We start from the raw sequence: 22,517 nt of genomic DNA, 5'->3' as shown, positions 1-22,517 counted from the left end.
GTGAATAGGAATCATTAGTAGGGATCATTAGTAGTAGGGTTCATTAGTAGCAATCCTTAGTAGGGATGTGAGTAGGGATGTGAGTAGGGATCATTAGTAGGGATGTGAGTAGGGATCATTAGTAGTAATCATTAATAGGGATGTGAGTAGGTTCATTAGTAGGGATGTGAATAGGGGTGAGTAGGGATGTGAGTAGGGATCATTAGTAGGGATGTGAGTAGGGATCATTAGTAGGGAGGTGAGTAGGGATCATTAGTAGGGAGGTGCTGGGTGTCCTCCTCGCCCACGGTGCAGTAATGGGGTCCCTGCTGTATGTAATCAGGCAGCGCTTGCCTCGCCCCCACCCCGGGGTCTCATCCTCCCTCCCAGTTACACATGGAAGTCCTCGCATCCTCTGTAGTTTCCTTGTGAAAACTTCCTGCCCATTCTCGGCTGCACACTTTCCTGCCTCTCCGTCCCGCAGCCCCTGCACAGCCGGAGCGCAGCCCCCCAGCAGGTGAGTGCAGCCGCTACTGGATCAGGTTGGGGGGATTTGTAGACCCTGGACCCCACCAGGGCTGATCCCCGGGGCAGGAATACACAAGGGCTCGCAATTCCTGACCAAATTAATGGTGGTCGGTCACCCATGTCACCCATTCCAGCCAAGAGTCCCACCTTGGGCCCCCTTTTCTCACAGGAGCACAGAGTATTTCAGGAGTAGAGACTGGTCAGCCCCTGCGGATGTTGGTGAGGACAGAACAGGAGTGGCACTGTTTATGGGGGAACCCTCTGGATGGCACTGAATTGGCACCCTCATTGTGTGGGCACTGTTTATTTGCCAGCACTGGGTGACAGCTTTAGAAACCCTTGGTACTGGTTATAGGGGAATCATGGTGTTTGTGGGGTGATGTTTATAAGGCACACTTCTGGTACTGTATATGGGGCACTAGCTGGCTGCTTTTGTGTATGTGGGAACTTTGACACTGTTTATAGGGCAGACTGGTTGGCACTGTTTATAGGGCAGACTGGTGGCACTGTTTATGGGGCAGACTGGTTGGCACTGTTTATGGGGCAGTCTGGTTGACACCGTTTATGGGGCAGTCTGGTGGCACTGTTTATGGGGCAGACTGGTGGCACTGTTTATGGGGCAGTCTGGTGGCACTGTTTATAGGGCAGACTGGTTGGCACTGTTTATGGGGCAGACTGGTTGGCACTGTTTATGGGGCAGTCTGGTGGCACTGTTTATGGGGCAGTCTGGTGGCACTGTTTATGGGGCAGTCTGGTGGCACTGTTTATGGGGCAGTCTGGTGGCACTGTTTATAGGGCAGACTGGTTGGCACTGTTTATGGGGCAGTCTGGTTGACACCGTTTATGGGGCAGTCTGGTGGCACTGTTTATAGGGCAGACTGGTTGGCACTGTTTATGGGGCAGTCTGGTTGACACCGTTTATGGGGCAGTCTGGTGGCACTGTTTATGGGGCAGACTGGTGGCACTGTTTATGGGGCAGTCTGGTGGCACTGTTTATGGGGCAGTCTGGTGGCACTGTTTATAGGGCAGACTGGTTGGCACTGTTTATGGGGCAGACTGGTTGACACCGTTTATGGGGCAGTCTGGTGGCACTGTTTATAGGGCAGACTGGTTGGCACTGTTTATGGGGCAGTCTGGTTGACACCGTTTATGGGGCAGTCTGGTGGCACTGTTTATGGGGCAGACTGGTGGCACTGTTTATGGGGCAGTCTGGTGGCACTGTTTATGGGGCAGTCTGGTGGCACTGTTTATAGGGCAGACTGGTTGGCACTGTTTATGGGGCAGACTGGTTGGCACTGTTTATGGGGCAGTCTGGTGGCACTGTTTATGGGGCAGTCTGGTGGCACTGTTTATGGGGCAGTCTGGTGGCACTGTTTATAGGGCAGACTGGTTGGCACTGTTTATGGGGCAGTCTGGTTGACACCGTTTATGGGGCAGTCTGGTGGCACTGTTTATGGGGCAGACTGGTGGCACTGTTTATAGGGCAGACTGGTGGCACTGTTTATGGGGCAGTCTGGTGGCACTGTTTATGGGGCAGACTGGTTGGCACTGTTTATGGGGCAGTCTGGTTGACACCGTTTATGGGGCAGTCTGGTGGCACTGTTTATAGGGCAGACTGGTTGGCACTGTTTATGGGGCAGTCTGGTTGACACCGTTTATGGGGCAGTCTGGTGGCACTGTTTATAGGGCAGACTGGTTGGCACTGTTTATGGGGCAGACTGGTTGGCACTGTTTATGGGGCAGACTGGTGGCACTGTTTATTTGGCACCGTTTATAGGGCAGACTGGTTGGCACTGTTTATGGGGCAGTCTGGTGGCACTGTTTATGGGGCAGTCTGGTGGCACTGTTTATAGGGCAGACTGGTTGGCACTGTTTATGGGGCAGTCTGGTGGCACTGTTTATGGGGCAGACTGGTTGGCACTGTTTATGGGGCAGTCTGGTTGACACCGTTTATGGGGCAGTCTGGTGGCACTGTTTATAGGGCAGACTGGTTGGCACTGTTTATGGGGCAGACTGGTTGGCACTGTTTATGGGGCAGACTGGTGGCACTGTTTATTTGGCACCGTTTATAGGGCAGACTGGTTGGCACTGTTTATGGGGCAGTCTGGTGGCACTGTTTATGGGGCAGTCTGGTGGCACTGTTTATAGGGCAGACTGGTTGGCACTGTTTATGGGGCAGTCTGGTGGCACTGTTTATGGGGCAGTCTGGTGGCACTGTTTATGGGGCAGTCTGGTGGCACTGTTTATAGGGCAGACTGGTTGGCACTGTTTATGGGGCAGTCTGGTGGCATTGTTTATGGGGCAGTCTGGTGGCACCGTTTATGGGGCAGTCTGGTGGCACTGTTTATAGGGCAGACTGGTTGGCACTGTTTATGGGGCAGTCTGGTGGCACCGTTTATGGGGCAGACTGGTTGGCACTGTTTATGGGGCAGTCTGGTGGCACTGTTTATAGGGCAGACTGGTTGGCACTGTTTATGGGGCAGACTGGTTGGCACTGTTTATGGGGCAGTCTGGTTGACACCGTTTATGGGGCAGTCTGGTGGCACTGTTTATAGGGCAGACTGGTTGGCACTGTTTATGGGGCAGACTGGTTGGCACTGTTTATGGGGCAGTCTGGTGGCACTGTTTATAGGGCAGACTGGTTGGCACTGTTTATGGGGCAGACTGGTTGGCACTGTTTATGGGGCAGTCTGGTTGACACCGTTTATGGGGCAGTCTGGTGGTACTGTTTATAGGGCAGACTGGTTGGCACTGTTTATGGGGCAGACTGGTTGGCACTGTTTATGGGGCAGACTGGTGGCACTGTTTATTTGGCACCGTTTATAGGGCAGACTGGTTGGCACTGTTTATGGGGCAGTCTGGTGGCACTGTTTATAGGGCAGACTGGTTGGCACTGTTTATGGGGCAGTCTGGTGGCACTGTTTATGGGGCAGACTGGTTGGCACTGTTTATGGGGCAGTCTGGTTGACACCGTTTATGGGGCAGTCTGGTGGCACTGTTTATAGGGCAGACTGGTTGGCACTGTTTATGGGGCAGACTGGTTGGCACTGTTTATGGGGCAGACTGGTGGCACTGTTTATTTGGCACCGTTTATAGGGCAGACTGGTTGGCACTGTTTATGGGGCAGTCTGGTGGCATTGTTTATAGGGCAGACTGGTGGCACTGTTTATTTGGCACCGTTTATGGGGCAGACTGGTTGGCACTGTTTATGGGGCAGTCTGGTGGCATTGTTTATAGGGCAGACTGGTGGCACTGTTTATTTGGCACCGTTTATGGGGCAGACTGGTGGCACTGTTTATGGGGCAGTCTGGTTGACACCGTTTATGGGGCAGTCTGGTGGCACTGTTTATAGGGCAGACTGGTTGGCACTGTTTATGGGGCAGACTGGTTGGCACTGTTTATGGGGCAGTCTGGTGGCACTGTTTATGGGGCAGTCTGGTTGGCACTGTTTAGGGGGCAGTCTGGTTGGCACTGTTTATGGGGCAGTCTGGTGGCATTGTTTATAGGGCAGACTGGTGGCACTGTTTATTTGGCACCGTTTATGGGGCAGACTGGTGGCACTGTTTATGGGGCAGTCTGGTGGCACCGTTTATGGGGCAGTCTGGTTGGCACTGTTTATGGGGCAGTCTGGTGGCATTGTTTATAGGGCAGACTGGTGGCACTGTTTATTTGGCACCGTTTATGGGGCAGTCTGGTGGCACTGTTTATGGGGCAGTCTGGTGGCACCGTTTATGGGGCAGTCTGGTTGGCACTGTTTATGGGGCAGTCTGGTGGCATTGTTTATAGGGCAGACTGGTGGCACTGTTTATTTGGCACCGTTTATGGGGCAGACTGGTGGCACTGTTTATAGGGCAGACTGGTTGGCACTGTTTATGGGGCAGTCTGGTGGCACTGTTTATGGGGCAGTCTGGTTGGCACTGTTTATGGGGCAGTCTGGTGGCACTGTTTATGGGGCAGTCTGGTTGGCACCGTTTATGGGGCAGTCTGGTTGGCACCGTTTATGGGGCAGTCTGGTTGGCACTGTTTATGGGGCAGTCTGGTGGCACCGTTTATGGGGCAGACTGGTTGGCACTGTTTATGGGGCAGTCTGGTGGCACCGTTTATGGGGCAGTCTGGTTGGCACTGTTTATGGGGCAGACTGGTGGCACTGTTTATAGGGCAGTCTGGTTGGCACTGTTTATGGGGCAGTCTGGTGGCACCGTTTATGGGGCAGTCTGGTTGGCACCGTTTATGGGGCAGTCTGGTTGGCACTGTTTATGGGGCAGTCTGGTTGGCACTGTTTATGGGGCAGTCTGGTTGGCACTGTTTATGGGGCAGACTGGTTGGCACCGTTTATGGGGCAGTCTGGTGGCACTGTTTATGGGGCAGACTGGTTGGCACCGTTTATGGGGCAGACTGGTGGCACTGTTTATAGGGCAGACTGGTTGGCACTGTTTATGGGGCAGACTGGTTGGCACTGTTTATGGGGCAGTCTGGTGGCACTGTTTATGGGGCAGTCTGGTTGGCACCGTTTATGGGGCAGTCTGGTGGCACCGTTTATGGGGCAGTCTGGTTGGCACTGTTTATGGGGCAGTCTGGTGGCACCGTTTATGGGGCAGTCTGGTGGCACCGTTTATGGGGCAGTCTGGTTGGCACTGTTTATGGGGCAGACTGGTTGGCACTGTTTATGGGGCAGTCTGGTGGCATTGTTTATGGGGCAGTCTGGTGGCACCGTTTATGGGGCAGTCTGGTGGCACTGTTTATGGGGCAGTCTGGTGGCACTGTTTATGGGGCAGTCTGGTGGCACTGTTTATAGGGCAGACTGGTTGGCACTGTTTATGGGGCAGTCTGGTGGCATTGTTTATGGGGCAGTCTGGTGGCACCGTTTATGGGGCAGTCTGGTGGCACTGTTTATAGGGCAGACTGGTTGGCACTGTTTATGGGGCAGTCTGGTGGCACCGTTTATGGGGCAGACTGGTTGGCACTGTTTATGGGGCAGTCTGGTGGCACTGTTTATAGGGCAGACTGGTTGGAACTGTTTATGGGGCAGACTGGTTGGCACTGTTTATGGGGCAGTCTGGTTGACACCGTTTATGGGGCAGTCTGGTGGCACTGTTTATAGGGCAGACTGGTTGGCACTGTTTATGGGGCAGACTGGTTGGCACTGTTTATGGGGCAGTCTGGTGGCACTGTTTATAGGGCAGACTGGTTGGCACTGTTTATGGGGCAGACTGGTTGGCACTGTTTATGGGGCAGTCTGGTTGACACCGTTTATGGGGCAGTCTGGTGGCACTGTTTATAGGGCAGACTGGTTGGCACTGTTTATGGGGCAGACTGGTTGGCACTGTTTATGGGGCAGACTGGTGGCACTGTTTATTTGGCACCGTTTATAGGGCAGACTGGTTGGCACTGTTTATGGGGCAGTCTGGTGGCACTGTTTATAGGGCAGACTGGTTGGCACTGTTTATGGGGCAGTCTGGTGGCACTGTTTATGGGGCAGACTGGTTGGCACTGTTTATGGGGCAGTCTGGTTGACACCGTTTATGGGGCAGTCTGGTGGCACTGTTTATAGGGCAGACTGGTTGGCACTGTTTATGGGGCAGACTGGTTGGCACTGTTTATGGGGCAGACTGGTGGCACTGTTTATTTGGCACTGTTTATAGGGCAGACTGGTTGGCACTGTTTATGGGGCAGTCTGGTGGCATTGTTTATAGGGCAGACTGGTGGCACTGTTTATTTGGCACCGTTTATGGGGCAGACTGGTTGGCACTGTTTATGGGGCAGTCTGGTGGCACTGTTTATGGGGCAGTCTGGTTGACACCGTTTATGGGGCAGTCTGGTGGCACTGTTTATAGGGCAGACTGGTTGGCACTGTTTATGGGGCAGACTGGTTGGCACTGTTTATGGGGCAGTCTGGTGGCACTGTTTATGGGGCAGTCTGGTTGGCACTGTTTAGGGGGCAGTCTGGTTGGCACTGTTTATGGGGCAGTCTGGTGGCATTGTTTATAGGGCAGACTGGTGGCACTGTTTATTTGGCACCGTTTATGGGGCAGACTGGTGGCACTGTTTATGGGGCAGTCTGGTGGCACCGTTTATGGGGCAGTCTGGTTGGCACTGTTTATGGGGCAGTCTGGTGGCATTGTTTATAGGGCAGACTGGTGGCACTGTTTATTTGGCACCGTTTATGGGGCAGTCTGGTGGCACTGTTTATGGGGCAGTCTGGTGGCACCGTTTATGGGGCAGTCTGGTTGGCACTGTTTATGGGGCAGTCTGGTGGCATTGTTTATAGGGCAGACTGGTGGCACTGTTTATTTGGCACCGTTTATGGGGCAGACTGGTGGCACTGTTTATAGGGCAGACTGGTTGGCACTGTTTATGGGGCAGTCTGGTGGCACTGTTTATGGGGCAGTCTGGTTGGCACTGTTTATGGGGCAGTCTGGTGGCACTGTTTATGGGGCAGTCTGGTTGGCACCGTTTATGGGGCAGTCTGGTTGGCACCGTTTATGGGGCAGTCTGGTTGGCACTGTTTATGGGGCAGTCTGGTGGCACCGTTTATGGGGCAGACTGGTTGGCACTGTTTATGGGGCAGTCTGGTGGCACCGTTTATGGGGCAGTCTGGTTGGCACTGTTTATGGGGCAGACTGGTGGCACTGTTTATAGGGCAGTCTGGTTGGCACTGTTTATGGGGCAGTCTGGTGGCACTGTTTATGGGGCAGTCTGGTTGGCACTGTTTATGGGGCAGTCTGGTTGGCACTGTTTATGGGGCAGTCTGGTTGGCACTGTTTATGGGGCAGACTGGTTGGCACTGTTTATGGGGCAGTCTGGTGGCACCGTTTATGGGGCAGACTGGTTGGCACCGTTTATGGGGCAGACTGGTGGCACTGTTTATAGGGCAGACTGGTTGGCACTGTTTATGGGGCAGACTGGTTGGCACTGTTTATGGGGCAGTCTGGTGGCACTGTTTATGGGGCAGTCTGGTTGGCACTGTTTATGGGGCAGTCTGGTGGCACTGTTTATGGGGCAGTCTGGTTGGCACTGTTTATGGGGCAGTCTGGTGGCACCGTTTATGGGGCAGCCTGGTGGCACCGTTTATGGGGCAGTCTGGTTGGCACTGTTTATGGGGCAGACTGGTTGGCACTGTTTATGGGGCAGTCTGGTGGCATTGTTTATGGGGCAGTCTGGTGGCACCGTTTATGGGGCAGACTGGTTGGCACCGTTTATGGGGCAGTCTGGTGGCACTGTTTATAGGGCAGACTGGTTGGCACTGTTTATGGGGCAGTCTGGTGGCACTGTTTATAGGGCAGACTGGTTGGCACTGTTTATGGGGCAGTCTGGTGGCATTGTTTATAGGGCAGACTGGTGGCACTGTTTATTTGGCACCGTTTATGGGGCAGACTGGTTGGCACTGTTTATGGGGCAGTCTGGTGGCATTGTTTATGGGGCAGTCTGGTGGCACCGTTTATGGGGCAGTCTGGTTGACACCGTTTATGGGGCAGTCTGGTTGGCACCGTTTATGGGGCAGACTGGTGGCACTGTTTATAGGGCAGACTGGTTGGCACTGTTTATGGGGCAGACTGGTTGGCACTGTTTATGGGGCAGACTGATTGGCACTGTTTATAGGGCAGACTGGTTGGCACCGTTTATAGGGCAGTCTGGTTGGCACCATTTATGGGGCAGTCTGGTTGGCACCGTTTATAGGGCAGACTGGTTGGCACCGTTTATGGGGCAGTCTGGTGGCACCGTTTATGGGGCAGTCTGGTGGGCATTGTTTATGGGGCAGTCTGGTGGCACCGTTTATGGGGCAGTCTGGTTGGCACCGTTTATGGGGCAGTCTGGTTGGCACTGTTTATGGGGCAGTCTGGTTGGCACTGTTTATGGGGCAGTCTGGTGGGCATTATTTATGGGGCAGTCTGGTGGCACTGTTTATGGGGCAGTCTGGTGGGCATTGTTTATGGGGCAGTCTGGTGGGCATTGTTTATGGGGCAGTCTGGTGGCACCGTTTATGGGGCAGTCTGGTGGGCATTGTTTATGGGGCAGTCTGGTGGCACCGTTTATGGGGCAGTCTGGTGGGCACCGTTTGTGGGGCAGTCTGGTTGGCACTGTTTATGGGGCAGTCTGGTGGGCACCGTTTATAGGGCAGTCTGGTTGGCACTGTTTATGGGGCAGTCTGGTGGCACCGTTTATGGGGCAGTCTGGTTGGCACCGTTTATGGGGCAGTCTGGTGGCACCGTTTATGGGGCAGTCTGGTTGGCACTGTTTATGGGGCAGTCTGGTTGGCACTGTTTATGGGGCAGTCTGGTGGGCATTGTTTATGGGGCAGTCTGGTGGGCACCGTTTATGGGGCAGTCGGTGGGCACCGTTTATGGGGCAGTCTGGTGGCACCGTTTATGGGGCAGTCTGGTTGGCACTGTTTATGGGGCAGTCTGGTGGCACCGTTTATGGGGCAGTCTGGTTGGCACCGTTTATGGGGCAGTCTGGTGGCACCGTTTATGGGGCAGTCTGGTTGGCACTGTTTATGGGGCAGTCTGGTTGGCACTGTTTATGGGGCAGTCTGGTTGGCACTGTTTATGGGGCAGTCTGGTGGCATTGTTTATGGGGCAGTCTGGTGGCACCGTTTATGGGGCAGTCTGGTGGCACCGTTTATGGGGCAGTCTGGTGGCACCGTTTATGGGGCAGTCAAGTTGGCATTGTTTATGGGGCAGTCTGGTGGCACTGTTTATGGGGCAGTCTGGTGGCACTGTTTATTGGGAAGTCTTGCTTTTACTGTTCATGGTGCACTTGCTTTGAACAGTAGTAGTGTTTATGGGGCACTCTCTGGATGGCACTTTTGCTGTCATCGCTAAATGGGCACCCTGATAATGTTTATGGGGCACCCTGGTAATATTTATGGGGCACCCTGGTACTGTTTATGGGGAACCCTGGTACTGTTGATAGGGCGCCCTGATAATGTTTATGGGGCACCCTGATATTATTTATGGGGCACCCTGGTACTGTTTATGGGGCACCCTGGTACTGTTTATGGGGCACCCTGATACTGTTTACAGGGCACCCTGATAATGTTTATGGGACACCCTGGTAATATTCATGGGGCATCCTGATACTGTTTATGGGGCACCCTGGTACTGTTTATAGGGCACCCTGATAATGTTTATGGGGCACCCTGGTACTGTTTATAGGGCACCCTGATAATGGTTATGGGGTACCCTGGTAATATTTATGGGGCACCCTGGTATTGTGGATAGGGCGCCCTGTTAATGTTTATGGGGCACCCTGATATTATTTATGGGGTGCCCTGGTAATATTTATGGGGCACCCTGGCATTGTTGATAGGGCACCCTGGTAATATTTATGGGGCACCCTGGTAATGTTTATGGGCACCCTATAACGTTTTTGGGGCACCCTGGTACTGATTATACAGTAGGGTAGTCTGACTGACTGAGTTAATGTGGGTGGTCCGGCTGTCATTGTGGGTGGGACAGTATTTAGGGTTGGATTTACAATGTAGTAAGGACTGATGAGGACAACCCTGGGGCAGCAGCCGCCCCGGTGCTGTCAGTGTATACACTGTACATAGTGCAGTGCGTGTGTTTACCTTTTGGAGAAGAGAATGGCGGTATGACACTGGGGGTCTATGGAGAGAGGAGACCCCAGGGGTGTAGGACCTTTGTGGTCACACATCACCTGTCCTTGCTGAAGTGACTGCGCCAACGTCTCGTCTCCCAATACTAGTAGCAGAATTATTTTGTATTATATTGCACACACTGGTATTTTCGGAGCTTTTATGTGAGCACTGTATGGTGGTTTTATGAATTCTGTATGGCAGTCTTATTTCAGCACTGTGCTGTAATTTTATCTCACTACTATTTGGTGGTGTAATATCAGCACTGCGTGAAAGTCTGATTTCAGATCTTTGTGGTAATTTTATTTCAGCACTGCATGGTGGTAGTCTTTTATTAATGTATGGTGTTTCTATTTGAGCACTGTATGGTTGCATTATTTCAGTACTGTATTTGATTAATGCATGGAGTTTCTATTTGAGCATTGTATGATGGTATTATGTATGCACTGTATAAACGTATTTCATTAAAGTATGGTGTTTCTATTTGAGCAATGTATGGTTGTATTTTTTAAGTACTGTATGGTGGTAATATTTAAGCTATTATTTGCTTAGACATTGTGTGACATTGTTACACACGGTAGATATTGCATATGGTAGTAAATTATTTTGCAGTCCATATGATGGTAGTGACACTGTATAGCGTTGTTATTTTGCCTGTTGTATGGAAACATTATTTGGCCAATGCATGGCACTGTTAGGCAACATACTGTAACAAAACTGGATGTAAGGCTATGTGCACACGTTGCGGATTCTGCTGCGGATCCGCAGCAGAACTGCAAGTCATGTACAGTACCATTATAGTGTAGGGAAATCAAAATCCACTGTGCACATGCTGCGGATTTTTCTGCGGATTGAAAACTGCAGCATGTCACTTCTTTTGTGCGGATTTTCTGCAGTTTTCCACCTGCTCCATTATAGGACTTCGCAGGTGGAAAACCGCAGTGGAAAACCGCACAAAACATGCAGGAAAAACGCAGGTCATTTTACCTGCGGATTTAGCAACATCTGCGCGGAAAATTCCACAGCAGAATCTGCAACGTGTGCACACACCCTAAAATCGAGACCCCAGGGTAAATTGACAACTAAGAAGTCCTAGATCTATATACCGCCGACCCCTACACCCCCAATTACACATTGGTGAAAGCACCCTGAAGGAGTTATGGGTGTTTAAGATGAGAACGATTTAGACAAACTTGTCAGGGGAAACGACCAAAAGACACTGGAGACCAGAGGAACTATTTATTTGTTTTACAGGGTCTTTCTTCAATGCAGTAGGAGGTCATGTTGTGCAGGTTGATGTTAGGTCCTCCAAAGCTTAACCCCTTAGTGACGGAGCCAGTTTGCAGTTTAATGACCGGGCCAATTTTTACAATTCTGACCACTGTCACTTTATGAGGTTATAACTCTGAAACGCTTCCATGGATCCTGCTGATTCTGAGACTGTTTTTTCGTGACATATTGTACTTCTTGTTTGGGGTAAAATTTCTTCAATATAACTTGCGTTTATTTATGAAAAAAATGGAAATATGGTGAAAATGTTTAAATGTTTGAATTTTTATGCCCTGAAATCACAGAGATACGGCACACAAAAAACTAATAAGTAACATTTCCCACATGTTTACTTTACATCAGCACAATTTCGGAGCCAATTTTTTTTTTTCGTTAGGAAGTTATAAGGGTTAAAAGTTGACCAGCGATTTCTCATTTTCACAACACCATTTTTTTTAAGGGACCACATCACATTTGAAGTCACTTTGAGGGGTCAATATGATAGAAAATACCCAAAAGTGACACCATTCTAAAAACTGCACCCCTCAAGGTGCTCAAAACCACATTCAAGGAGCTTATTAACCCTTTACGTGCTTCACAGGAACTGAAGCAATGTGGAAGGAAAAAATTAACATTTAACTTTTTTTTTTTTTTTTTACAAACATTTTACTTCAGAAACAATTTTTTTTAATTTCACAAGTGGAAAAAGAGAAATTGAACCACAAAATTTGTTGTGCAATTTGTCGTGAGTACACCGATTCCCCATATGTGGGGGTAAACCACTGTTTGGGCGCATGGCAGGGCTTGCAAGGGAAGGAGCGCCATTTGACTTTTTCAGTGCAGAATTGGCTGGAATGGCTGATGTGTTCAATGAACATATGCAGAATCACCGCGCGTACAAAAGGGGACAGCGCTTTGGGCAGGGTGGGTATCCACTGCGTCCAAAGCGCTCGGAATCCTGACACATACCCTTAAGGAACTTATCTAGATGTGTGGTGAGCACTTTGAACCCCCAAGTGCTTCACAGAAGTTTATAACGGACAGCCGTGAAAATAAAAAAATCATTATATTCCTAAAAAATTATTTTTTAGCCCACAATTTTTTTTTTTTCACAAAGGTAACAGGAGAAATTGGACCCCAAAAGTTGTTGTCCAGTTTGTCCTGAGTGTGCTGGTACCCTATATGTGGGGGGGACCACTGTTTTGGCACACGTCGGGGTTCGGAAGGGAAGTGACGTTTTGAAACGCAGACTTTGATGGAATAGTCTGCGGGCGTCATGTTGTGTTTGCTGAGTCCCTGATGTGCCTAAACAGTAGAAATCCCCCAAAAGTAACCCCATTTTGGAAACTAGACCCCCCAAGGACCTTATCTAGATATGTGGTGAGCACTTTGAACCCCCAAGAGCTTCACAGATGTTTATAACGTAGAGCCATGAAAATAAAAAATCATATTTTTTCCACAAAAATGATCTTTTCACCCCCAAATGTTTACTTTCCCAAGGGGTAACAGGAGAAATTGGACCACAAAAGTTGTTGTGCAATTTGTTATTAGTATGCTGATACCTCATATGTGGGGGGAACCACTGTATGGGCACACGTCGGGGCTTGAAATGGAAGAAGTGATGTTTTGGAATGCAGACTTTGATAGAATGGTCTGCGGGTGTCATGTGAGTTTGCAAAGACCTTGATGTGCCTAAACAGTTGAAACCCCCCACAAGTGACCCCATTTGGGAAACTATACCCCACAAGGCGCTTATCTAGATGTATGGTGAGCAATTTGAACCCCCAAGTGTTTCTCTAAAGTTTATAACGCAGAGCCGTGAAAATTAAAAATCATTTTTATTTCAACAAAAATGATTTTTTTAGCACCCAATTTTTTATTTTCCCAAGGGCAACAGGAGAAATTAGACCCCCAAAGTTACTGTGCAGTTTGTTCTGAGTACAATAATGGCCCATATGTGGGGGTAAACCACTGTTTGGGCGCACAGCAGAGCTCAGAAGGGAGGGAGCACGATTTGACTTTTTGAACTCAAAATTGGCTGGAATCAATGGTGGCGCCATGTCACGTTTGGAGACCCCTGATGTGCCTAAACAGTGGAAACCCCCCTAATTCTAACTCCAATTCTAACCCGAACACACCTCTAATCCTGTCCACAACCCTAATCCCAACACTAACCATAACCCTAATCACAACCCTAACCCTAATCCCAACCCTAACCACAACCTCAACCCTAATTCCAACCCTAGCGATAACCCTAACCACAAACCTAACCCCAACACACACCTAACCCTAATCCCAACCGTAACTCTAATCCCAACTCTAACTTTAGCCCAGCCCACTTTAACCTAACTCCAACCCTAATGGGAAAATGGAAATAAATATATTTTCTTTATTTCATTATTTGTACCTAACTAAGGGGGTGATAAAGTGGGGTTAGATTTACTGTTTTTTTATTTTGATCACTGTGATAGGGTCTATCACAGTGACCAAAATGAACCAATAAGAATAATCTTCCTATTGTTGCCAAGAATATAACTATTATAATACTGCTCCTATGTACAGGAATATATCTACTATAATTCTGCTCCCATGTACAAGAATATAACTATTATAATACTGCTCCTATGTACAAAAATATATGGTAATTACTATAATACTGCCCCCATGTACAAGAATATAGCTACTATAATACTGTTCCCTATGTACAAGAATATACTATAATACTGCCCCTATGTACAAGAATATAACTACTATAATACTGCTCCCTATGTACAAGAATATAACTACTATAATACTGGCCCCTATGTACAAGAATATAACTACTATAATACTGCCCCTATGTACAAGAATATAACTACTATAATACTGCCCCTATGTACAAGAATATAACTACTATAATACTGCTCCTATGTACAAGAATATAACTACTATAATACTGCTCCCTATGTACAAGAATATAACTACTATAATACTGCTCCTATGTACAAGAATATAACTACTATAATACTGCTCCTATGTACAAGAATATAGCTACAATAATACTGCTCCTATGTACAAGAATATAACTACTATAATACTGCTCCTATGTACAAGAATATAGCTACAATAATACTGCTCCTATGTACAGAATATAACTACTATAATACTGCTCCTATGTACAAGAATATAGCTACTATAATACTGCCTCCTATGTACAAGAATATAACTACTATAATACTGTGCCTATGTACAAGAATATAACTACTATAATAGTGCCCCTATGTACAAGAATATAACTACTATAATACTGCCCCCTATGTACAAGAATATAACTACTATAATACTGCTTCCTATGTACAAGAATATAACTACTATAATACTGTCCCTATGTACAAGAATATAACTGCTATAATACTGTCCCTATGTACAAGAATATAACTACTGTAATACTGCCCCTATGTACAAGAATATAACTACTATAATACTGCTTCCTATGTACAAGAATATAACTACTATAATACTACTCCTATGTACAAGAATATAACTACTATAATACTGCCCCCTATGTACAAGAATATAACTACTACAGTTGTGGCCAAAAGTATTGACACCCCTGCAATTCTGTCAGATAATACTCAGTTTCTTCCTGAAAATGATTGCAAACACAAATTCTTTGTTATTATTATCTTCATTTAATTTGTCTTAAATGAAAAAACACAAAAAGAATTGTCCTAAAGCCAAATTGGATATAATTCCACACCAAACATAAAAAAGAGGGTGGACAAAAGTATTGGCACCGTTCGAAAAATCATGTGATGCTTCTCTAATTTGTGTAATTAACAGCACCTGTAACTTACCTGTGGCACCTAACAGGTGTTGGCAATAACTAAATCACACTTGCAGCCAGTTGACATGGATTAAAGTTGACTCAACCTCTGTCCTGTGTCCTTGTGTGTACCACATTGAGCATGGAGAAAAGAAAGAAGACCAAAGAACGGTCTGAGGACTTGAGAAACCTAATTGTGAGGAAGCATGAGCAATCTCAAGTCTACAAGTCCATCTCCAAAGACCTGAATGTTCCTGTGTCTACCGTGCGCAGTGTCATCAAGAAGTTTAAAGCCCATGGCACTGTGGCTAACCTCCCTAGATGTGGATGGAAAAGAAAAATTGACAAGAGATTTCAACGCAAGATTGTGCGGATGTTGGATAAAGAACCTCGACTAACATCCGAACAAGTTCAAGCTGCCCTGCAGTCCGAGGGTACAACAGTGTCAACCCGTACTATCCGTCGGCGTCTGACTGAAAAGGGACTGTATAATAGGAGACCCAGGAAGACCCCACTTCTTACCCCGAGACATAAAAAAGCCAGGCTGGAGTTTGCGAAAACTTACCTGAAAAAGCCTAAAATGTTTTGGAAGAATGTTCTCTGGTCAGATGAGACAAAAGTAGAGCTTTTTGGGCAAAGGCATCAACATTGAGTTTACAGGAGAAAAAAAGAGGCATTCAAAGAAAAGAACATGGTCCCTACAGTCAAACATGGCGGAGGTTCCCTGATGTTTTGGGGTTGCTTTGCTGCCTCTGGCACTGGACTGCTTGACCGTGTGCATGGCATTATGAAGTCAGAAGACTACCAACAAATTTTGCAGCATAATGTAGGGCCCAGTGTGAGAAAGCTGGGTCTCCCTCAGAGGTCATGGGTCTTCCAGCAGGACAATGACCCAAAACACACTTCAAAAAGCACTAGAAAATGGTTTGATAGAAAGCACTGGAGACTTCTAAGGTGGTCAGCAATGAGTCCAGACCCGAATCCCATAGATCACCAGTGGAGAGATCTAAAAATGGCAGTATGGAGAAGGCAACCTTCAAATATCAGGGACCTGGAGCAGTTTGCCAAAGAAGAATGGTCTAAAATTCCAGCAGAGCATTGTAAGAAACTCATTGATGGTTACCGGAAGCGGTTGGTCGCAGTTATTTTGGCTAAAGGATGTGCAACCAAGTATTAGGCTGAGGGTGCCAATACTTTTGTCTGGACCATTTTTGGAGTTTTGTGTGAAATGATCAATGTTTTCCTTTTTATTTCATTCTCTTTTGTGTTTTTTCATTTAAGACAAATTAAATGAAGATAATAATACCAAAGAATTTGTGTTTGCAATCATTTTCAGGAAGAAACGGAGTATTATCTGACAGAATTGCAGGGATGTCAATACTTTTGGCCACAACTGTATAATACTGCTTCCTATGTACAAGAATATAACTACTATAATACTGCCCCCTATGTACAAGAATATAACTACTATAATACTGCTTCCTATGTACAAGAATATAACTACTATAATACTGCTTCGTATGTACAAGAATATAACTACTATAATACTGTCCCTATGTACAAGAATATAACTACTATAATACTGCTCCTATGTACAAGAATATAACTACTATAATACTGCTCCTATGTATAAGAATATAGCTACTATAATACTGCTCTCTATGTACAAGAATATAACTACTATAATACTGCTTCCTATGTACAAGAATATAACTACTATAATACTGCCCCCTATGTACAAGAATATAACTACTGTAATACTGTCCCTATGTACAAGAATATAACTACTATAATACTGCCCCCTATGTACAAGAATATAACTACTATAATACTGCTTCCTATGTACAAGAATATAACTACTATAATACTGCTTCGTATGTACAAGAATATAACTACTATAATACTGTCCCTATGTACAAGAATATAACTACTATAATACTGCCCCTATGTACAGGAATATAACTACTATAATACTGCCCCTATGTATATGAATATAACTACTATAATACTGCTTCCTATGTACAAGAATATAACTACTATAATACTGTCCCTATGTACAAGAATATAACTACTATAATACTGCCCCTATGTACAGGAATATAACTACTATAATACTGCCCCCTATGTACAAGAATATAACTACTATAATACTGCTTCCTATGTACAAGAATATAACTACTATAATACTACTCCTATGTACAAGAATATAACTACTATAATACTCCCCCCTATGTACAAGAATATAACTACTATAATACTGCCCCCTATGTACAAGAATATAACTACTATAATACTGCTTCCTATGTACAAGAATATAACTACTATAATACTGCTTCGTATGTACAAGAATATAACTACTATAATACTGTCCCTATGTACAAGAATATAACTACTATAATACTGCCCCTATGTACAGGAATATAACTACTATAATACTGCCCCTATGTATATGAATATAACTACTATAATACTGCTTCGTATGTACAAGAATATAACTACTATAATACTGTCCCTATGTACAAGAATATAACTACTATAATACTGCCCCTATGTACAGGAATATAACTACTATAATACTGCCCCCTATGTACAAGAATATAACTACTATAATACTGCTTCCTATGTACAAGAATATAACTACTATAATACTACTCCTATGTACAAGAATATAACTACTATAATACTCCCCCCTATGTACAAGAATATAACTACTATAATACAGTCCCCTATGTATATGAATATAACTATTATAATACTGCCCCCTATGTACAAGAATATAACTACTATAATACTGCTTCCTATGTACAAGAATATAACTACTATAATACTGTCCCTATGTACAAGAATATAACTACTGTAATACTGCTCCTATGTACAGGAATATATCTACTATAATTCTGCTCCCATGTACAAGAATATAACTATTATAATACGGCTCCTATGTACAAGAATATAACTACTATAATACTGCTCCTATGTACAAGAATATAACTACTATAATACTGCTCCTATGTATAAGAATATAGCTACTATAATACTGCTCTCTATGTACAAGAATATAACTACTATAATACTGCTTCCTATGTACAAGAATATAACTACTATAATACTGCCCCCTATGTACAAGAATATAACTACTGTAATACTGTCCCTATGTACAAGAATATAACTACTATAATACTGCCCCCTATGTACAAGAATATAACTACTATAATACTGCTTCCTATGTACAAGAATATAACTACTATAATACTGCTTCGTATGTACAAGAATATAACTACTATAATACTGTCCCTATGTACAAGAATATAACTACTATAATACTGCCCCTATGTACAGGAATATAACTACTATAATACTGCCCCTATGTATATGAATATAACTACTATAATACTGCCCCCTATGTACAAGAATATAACTACTATAATACTGCTTCCTATGTACAAGAATATAACTACTATAATACTACTCCTATGTACAAGAATATAACTACTATAATACTCCCCCCTATGTACAAGAATATAACTACTATAATACAGTCCCCTATGTATATGAATATAACTACTATAATACTGCCCCCTATGTACAAGAATATAACTACTATAATACTGCTTCCTATGTACAAGAATATAACTACTATAATACTGTCCCTATGTACAAGAATATAACTACTGTAATACTGCTCCTATGTACAGGAATATATCTACTATAATTCTGCTCCCATGTACAAGAATATAACTATTATAATACGGCTCCTATGTACAAGAATATAACTACTATAATACTGCTCCTATGTACAAGAATATAACTACTATAATACTGCTCCTATGTACAAGAATATAGCTACTATAATACTGCTCTCTATGTACAAGAATATAGCTACTATAATACTGCTCCTATGTACAAGAATATAACTACTATAATACTGCTCCTATGTACAAGAATATAGCTACTATAATACTGATCTCTATGTACAAGAATATAACTACTATAATACTGCCCCCTATGTACAAGAATATAACTACTATTGTACTGTCCCCTATGTACAAGAATATAAATACTATAATACTGCTCCTATGTACAAGAATATAACTACTATAATACTGTCCCCTATGTAGAAGAATATAACTACTATAATACTGCCCCCTATGTACAAGAATATAACTACTATAATACTGCTTCCTATGTACAAGAATATAACTACTATAATACTGTCCCTATGAACAAGAATATAACTACTATAATACTGCTCCTATGTACAGGAATATATCTACTATAATTCTGCTCCCATGTACAAGAATATAACTATTATAATACGGCTCCTATGTACAAGAATATAACTACTATAATACTGCTCCTATGTACAAGAATATAACTACTATAATACTGCTCCTATGTACAAGAATATAGCTACTATAATACTGCTCTCTATGTACAAGAATATAGCTACTATAATACTGCTCCTATGTACAAGAATATAACTACTATAATACTGCTCCTATGTACAAGAATATAGCTACTATAATACTGCTCTCTATGTACAAGAATATAACTACTATAATACTGCCCCCTATGTACAAGAATATAACTACTATTGTACTGTCCCCTATGTACAAGAATATAACTACTATAATACTGCTCCTATGTACAAGAATATAACTACTATAATACTGTCCCCTATGTAGAAGAATATAACTACTATAATACTGCCCCTATGTACAAGAATATAACTACTGTAATACTGCCCCCTATGTACAAGAATATAACTACTGTAATACTGCCCCTATGTACAAGAATATTACTGATATAATACTGCCCCTATGTACAAGATCATGATTTTGAACTAGTAGAAACATGGTTATATCTGTTTCTCTTTTTTCCTGTTATCTTCGTTGGCATTTTTTTGCTTGAAGCATTTTAAGTTCTCATAAAATTACATTTACTTTGGAATAACATGATTGCGGTTCCCATAAATACTCGATATGTGACGGACAGCATTACATGTTTTCCCATAACCCTTCTGACATGATGAAAATGATCTCTGAGAAAGACACGTAGAAGCATTTTATCAGGGACAGGAGTGTGACTCAGAGTCATTACATCTGACAGTATAAAGAGGGGTCATTTTCGTGACCTCATACAAGGACACTAAGTCCTGACATCTTTGGCGTCCTTCACCAGCCTGTGATGTGTGATATTAAGCGACGGCAGGAAGAGAGTGCTCGCACTGATAATTATACACTGCTTATAATTGGCACATTGGGATAATAAAAGTAATGTACAGGGAGAGAGTACATGCTCTCATCAGGTGACTACTTGGATAAACGCTGATCCCAAAACGCGTTGTGGTGGTCAATTATCACATAAATGTTCTTCTCTTAGTCTTCAAGGTATTTCACTGGTTTGCGCTCTATTACTATTTCTTAAATTGAGGTCAGGAAGTAGCGGCCGCTAACTGCCATTTTTAAAGCTGTCGAGAAGGGACTTGGGTCACCATCCATTGTTATCCACTTGTCTCTTCTCCAACACCGAGCTCCATTTGTGCCTTCTCTGACAGGTGGCTGTGTCTGTTACCGCGTGCTTTGACTGACATTACTAGGCCTTTTTAGGCAGGTTCAGGCAGCAGCATGCTGCATGAGTAATCAAGTAGTTGGTCTTCCATGCCTGCTAAACACAGTTCTACAAATTCTGCTTTTCCTAAGGTTCCAGTTTGCACACTCGACTCTGCTGTTCCAAAGTGTGTTCAAACTCTGCTTTGCGGCTCCACAACCAAAGAGCCATCCAGCTTGTTCTAAGTACCGTCCAGCATAGCCAGTTCCGCAGCTCACGCTATTCCAAGTGCGCCCACCAAAACCAGCTCCACTGTTCCACATTTCATCTAACAAATCCAGCTCCAGTGTTCCATGCTGTTCTATGTGCCGCCCAGCATAGCTAGCACCCCTGTTCATGCTGTTCCAAATTCCTTCCAACATAACCAGCTCCATTGTTCACACTGTGCCAAGTGCTGCCCAGCATAACCAGTTCCACTTTTCTCACTGTTGCAAATGCCGACTAGCATATTCAGTTCCATTGTTCACAGTGTTCCAAGTGCCACCCAGCATAGCCCGCTCCATTGTTCACACTGTTCCAGGTGCAGCTCAGCATAGCCCGCTCCATTGTTCACACTGTCCCAGGTGCAGCTCAGCATAGCCAAGTCCACTGTTCACACTGTTCCAAGTGCCATCCAGCAAAGCCGTGTCCATTCTTCACATTGTTACAAGTGATGCGCAGCATAGCCAGCTCCACTCTTCATGCTGTTCCAAGTGGTGACTAGAATATCAAGCGCCATAGTTCACAGTGTTCCATGTACTGTCCAACATCACGCTTCATGCTGTTCCAAGTGCAAACCAGCATAGCTAGGCCCACTGTTCCAAATGCTGACTAGCGTATCCAGCTCTACGGTTTACACTGTTCCATGTACAGTCCAGCACAGCCAGTTCTATTGTACCAAGTACTGTCCAATGTATTCAGCTCCACTTTTTATGGTGATCCATGTTCTGTCCAACACTGCCAGCTCCATTGTTCTTGCTATTCCAGGTGCCATCCACCATAGCCAGCTCTGCTGTTCAACGCTGTTCAAAGATGCTGTTTAGCATATCCAGCTCCCTTCTTGCTGCTTTTTCTAGTGCCATCCAGCATATTCTCCTCCACTGTTTCTTGTGACGTCCAGCTCATTCCACTTCAATGTTCCAAGTGCCGTCAAGTATTTTCATTTTCATTGTTCTACACTGATCCAAGTCACGTCCAGCATAGCCAGCTCCACAGTTCCATGAGTTAACCAGAATATTCAGCTCTGCTATTCCATATGCTGTCAGGCTGGTATAACTTCTCTGTATCTCGCTACGCCAAGTCCACCAATATATGGTATGTCTCCAAACTTTTAGAGGTAGGAAATTTGGTTTCAAGGAAGCGTGGTGGGGTGTGGCAAGTAAAAATGGACACAGTTAGGAGAAACATTTTTTGGAGGGGTACTTGGCATGCACACTACAGAACCTCCTGAGATTGTCAACCCTAAATATTGGCAAATATTCAGCAGCCATTTTTAGAAGCAATGGAACAACTATTTTGTGACTTCGTCCCCCAGGCTTCATAGCGATGCACAGCCCCGGCTCTGACCTCTTACTGCAGCTCCTCCCTCAGATGTCATATTGACGTGAATGCTTGATCTATGTCCACCTGACAGTAACAAGCTTGGGTTTCCCTGCGCTCATCTGATCCCACTAAGGTGCCCACAAGTGAGCTCCCGCAATCTGTCTTCACCAGTTCCCGGCTCTTGTAACTTTCCCTCCACACAAACTA

The 22,517-nt window shown here is 45.0% G+C and overlaps 1 protein-coding gene across 1 annotated transcript in view; it reads left to right on the top strand.

Annotated features, from left to right (window-relative positions):
• The first annotated feature begins 430 nt into the window (after nt 1–430).
• The window catches only part of PEAR1 (platelet endothelial aggregation receptor 1), a 128,813-nt gene continuing 106,726 nt past the window's right edge, over nt 431–22,517 (top strand). Inside the window, exon 1 of the mRNA XM_073567088.1 lies at nt 431–496. The gene's annotated coding sequence lies outside the window, so the exon portion shown is untranslated. The remainder of the gene's footprint in view (nt 497–22,517) is intronic.

This window comes from Dendrobates tinctorius, unplaced genomic scaffold (genome assembly GCF_039654945.1).
Source record: "Dendrobates tinctorius isolate UK_male_01 unplaced genomic scaffold, ASM3965494v1 ptg000019l, whole genome shotgun sequence".
Taxonomy (NCBI): domain Eukaryota; kingdom Metazoa; phylum Chordata; class Amphibia; order Anura; family Dendrobatidae; genus Dendrobates; species Dendrobates tinctorius.
This window is presented reverse-complemented; position numbering and strand designations above follow the sequence as displayed.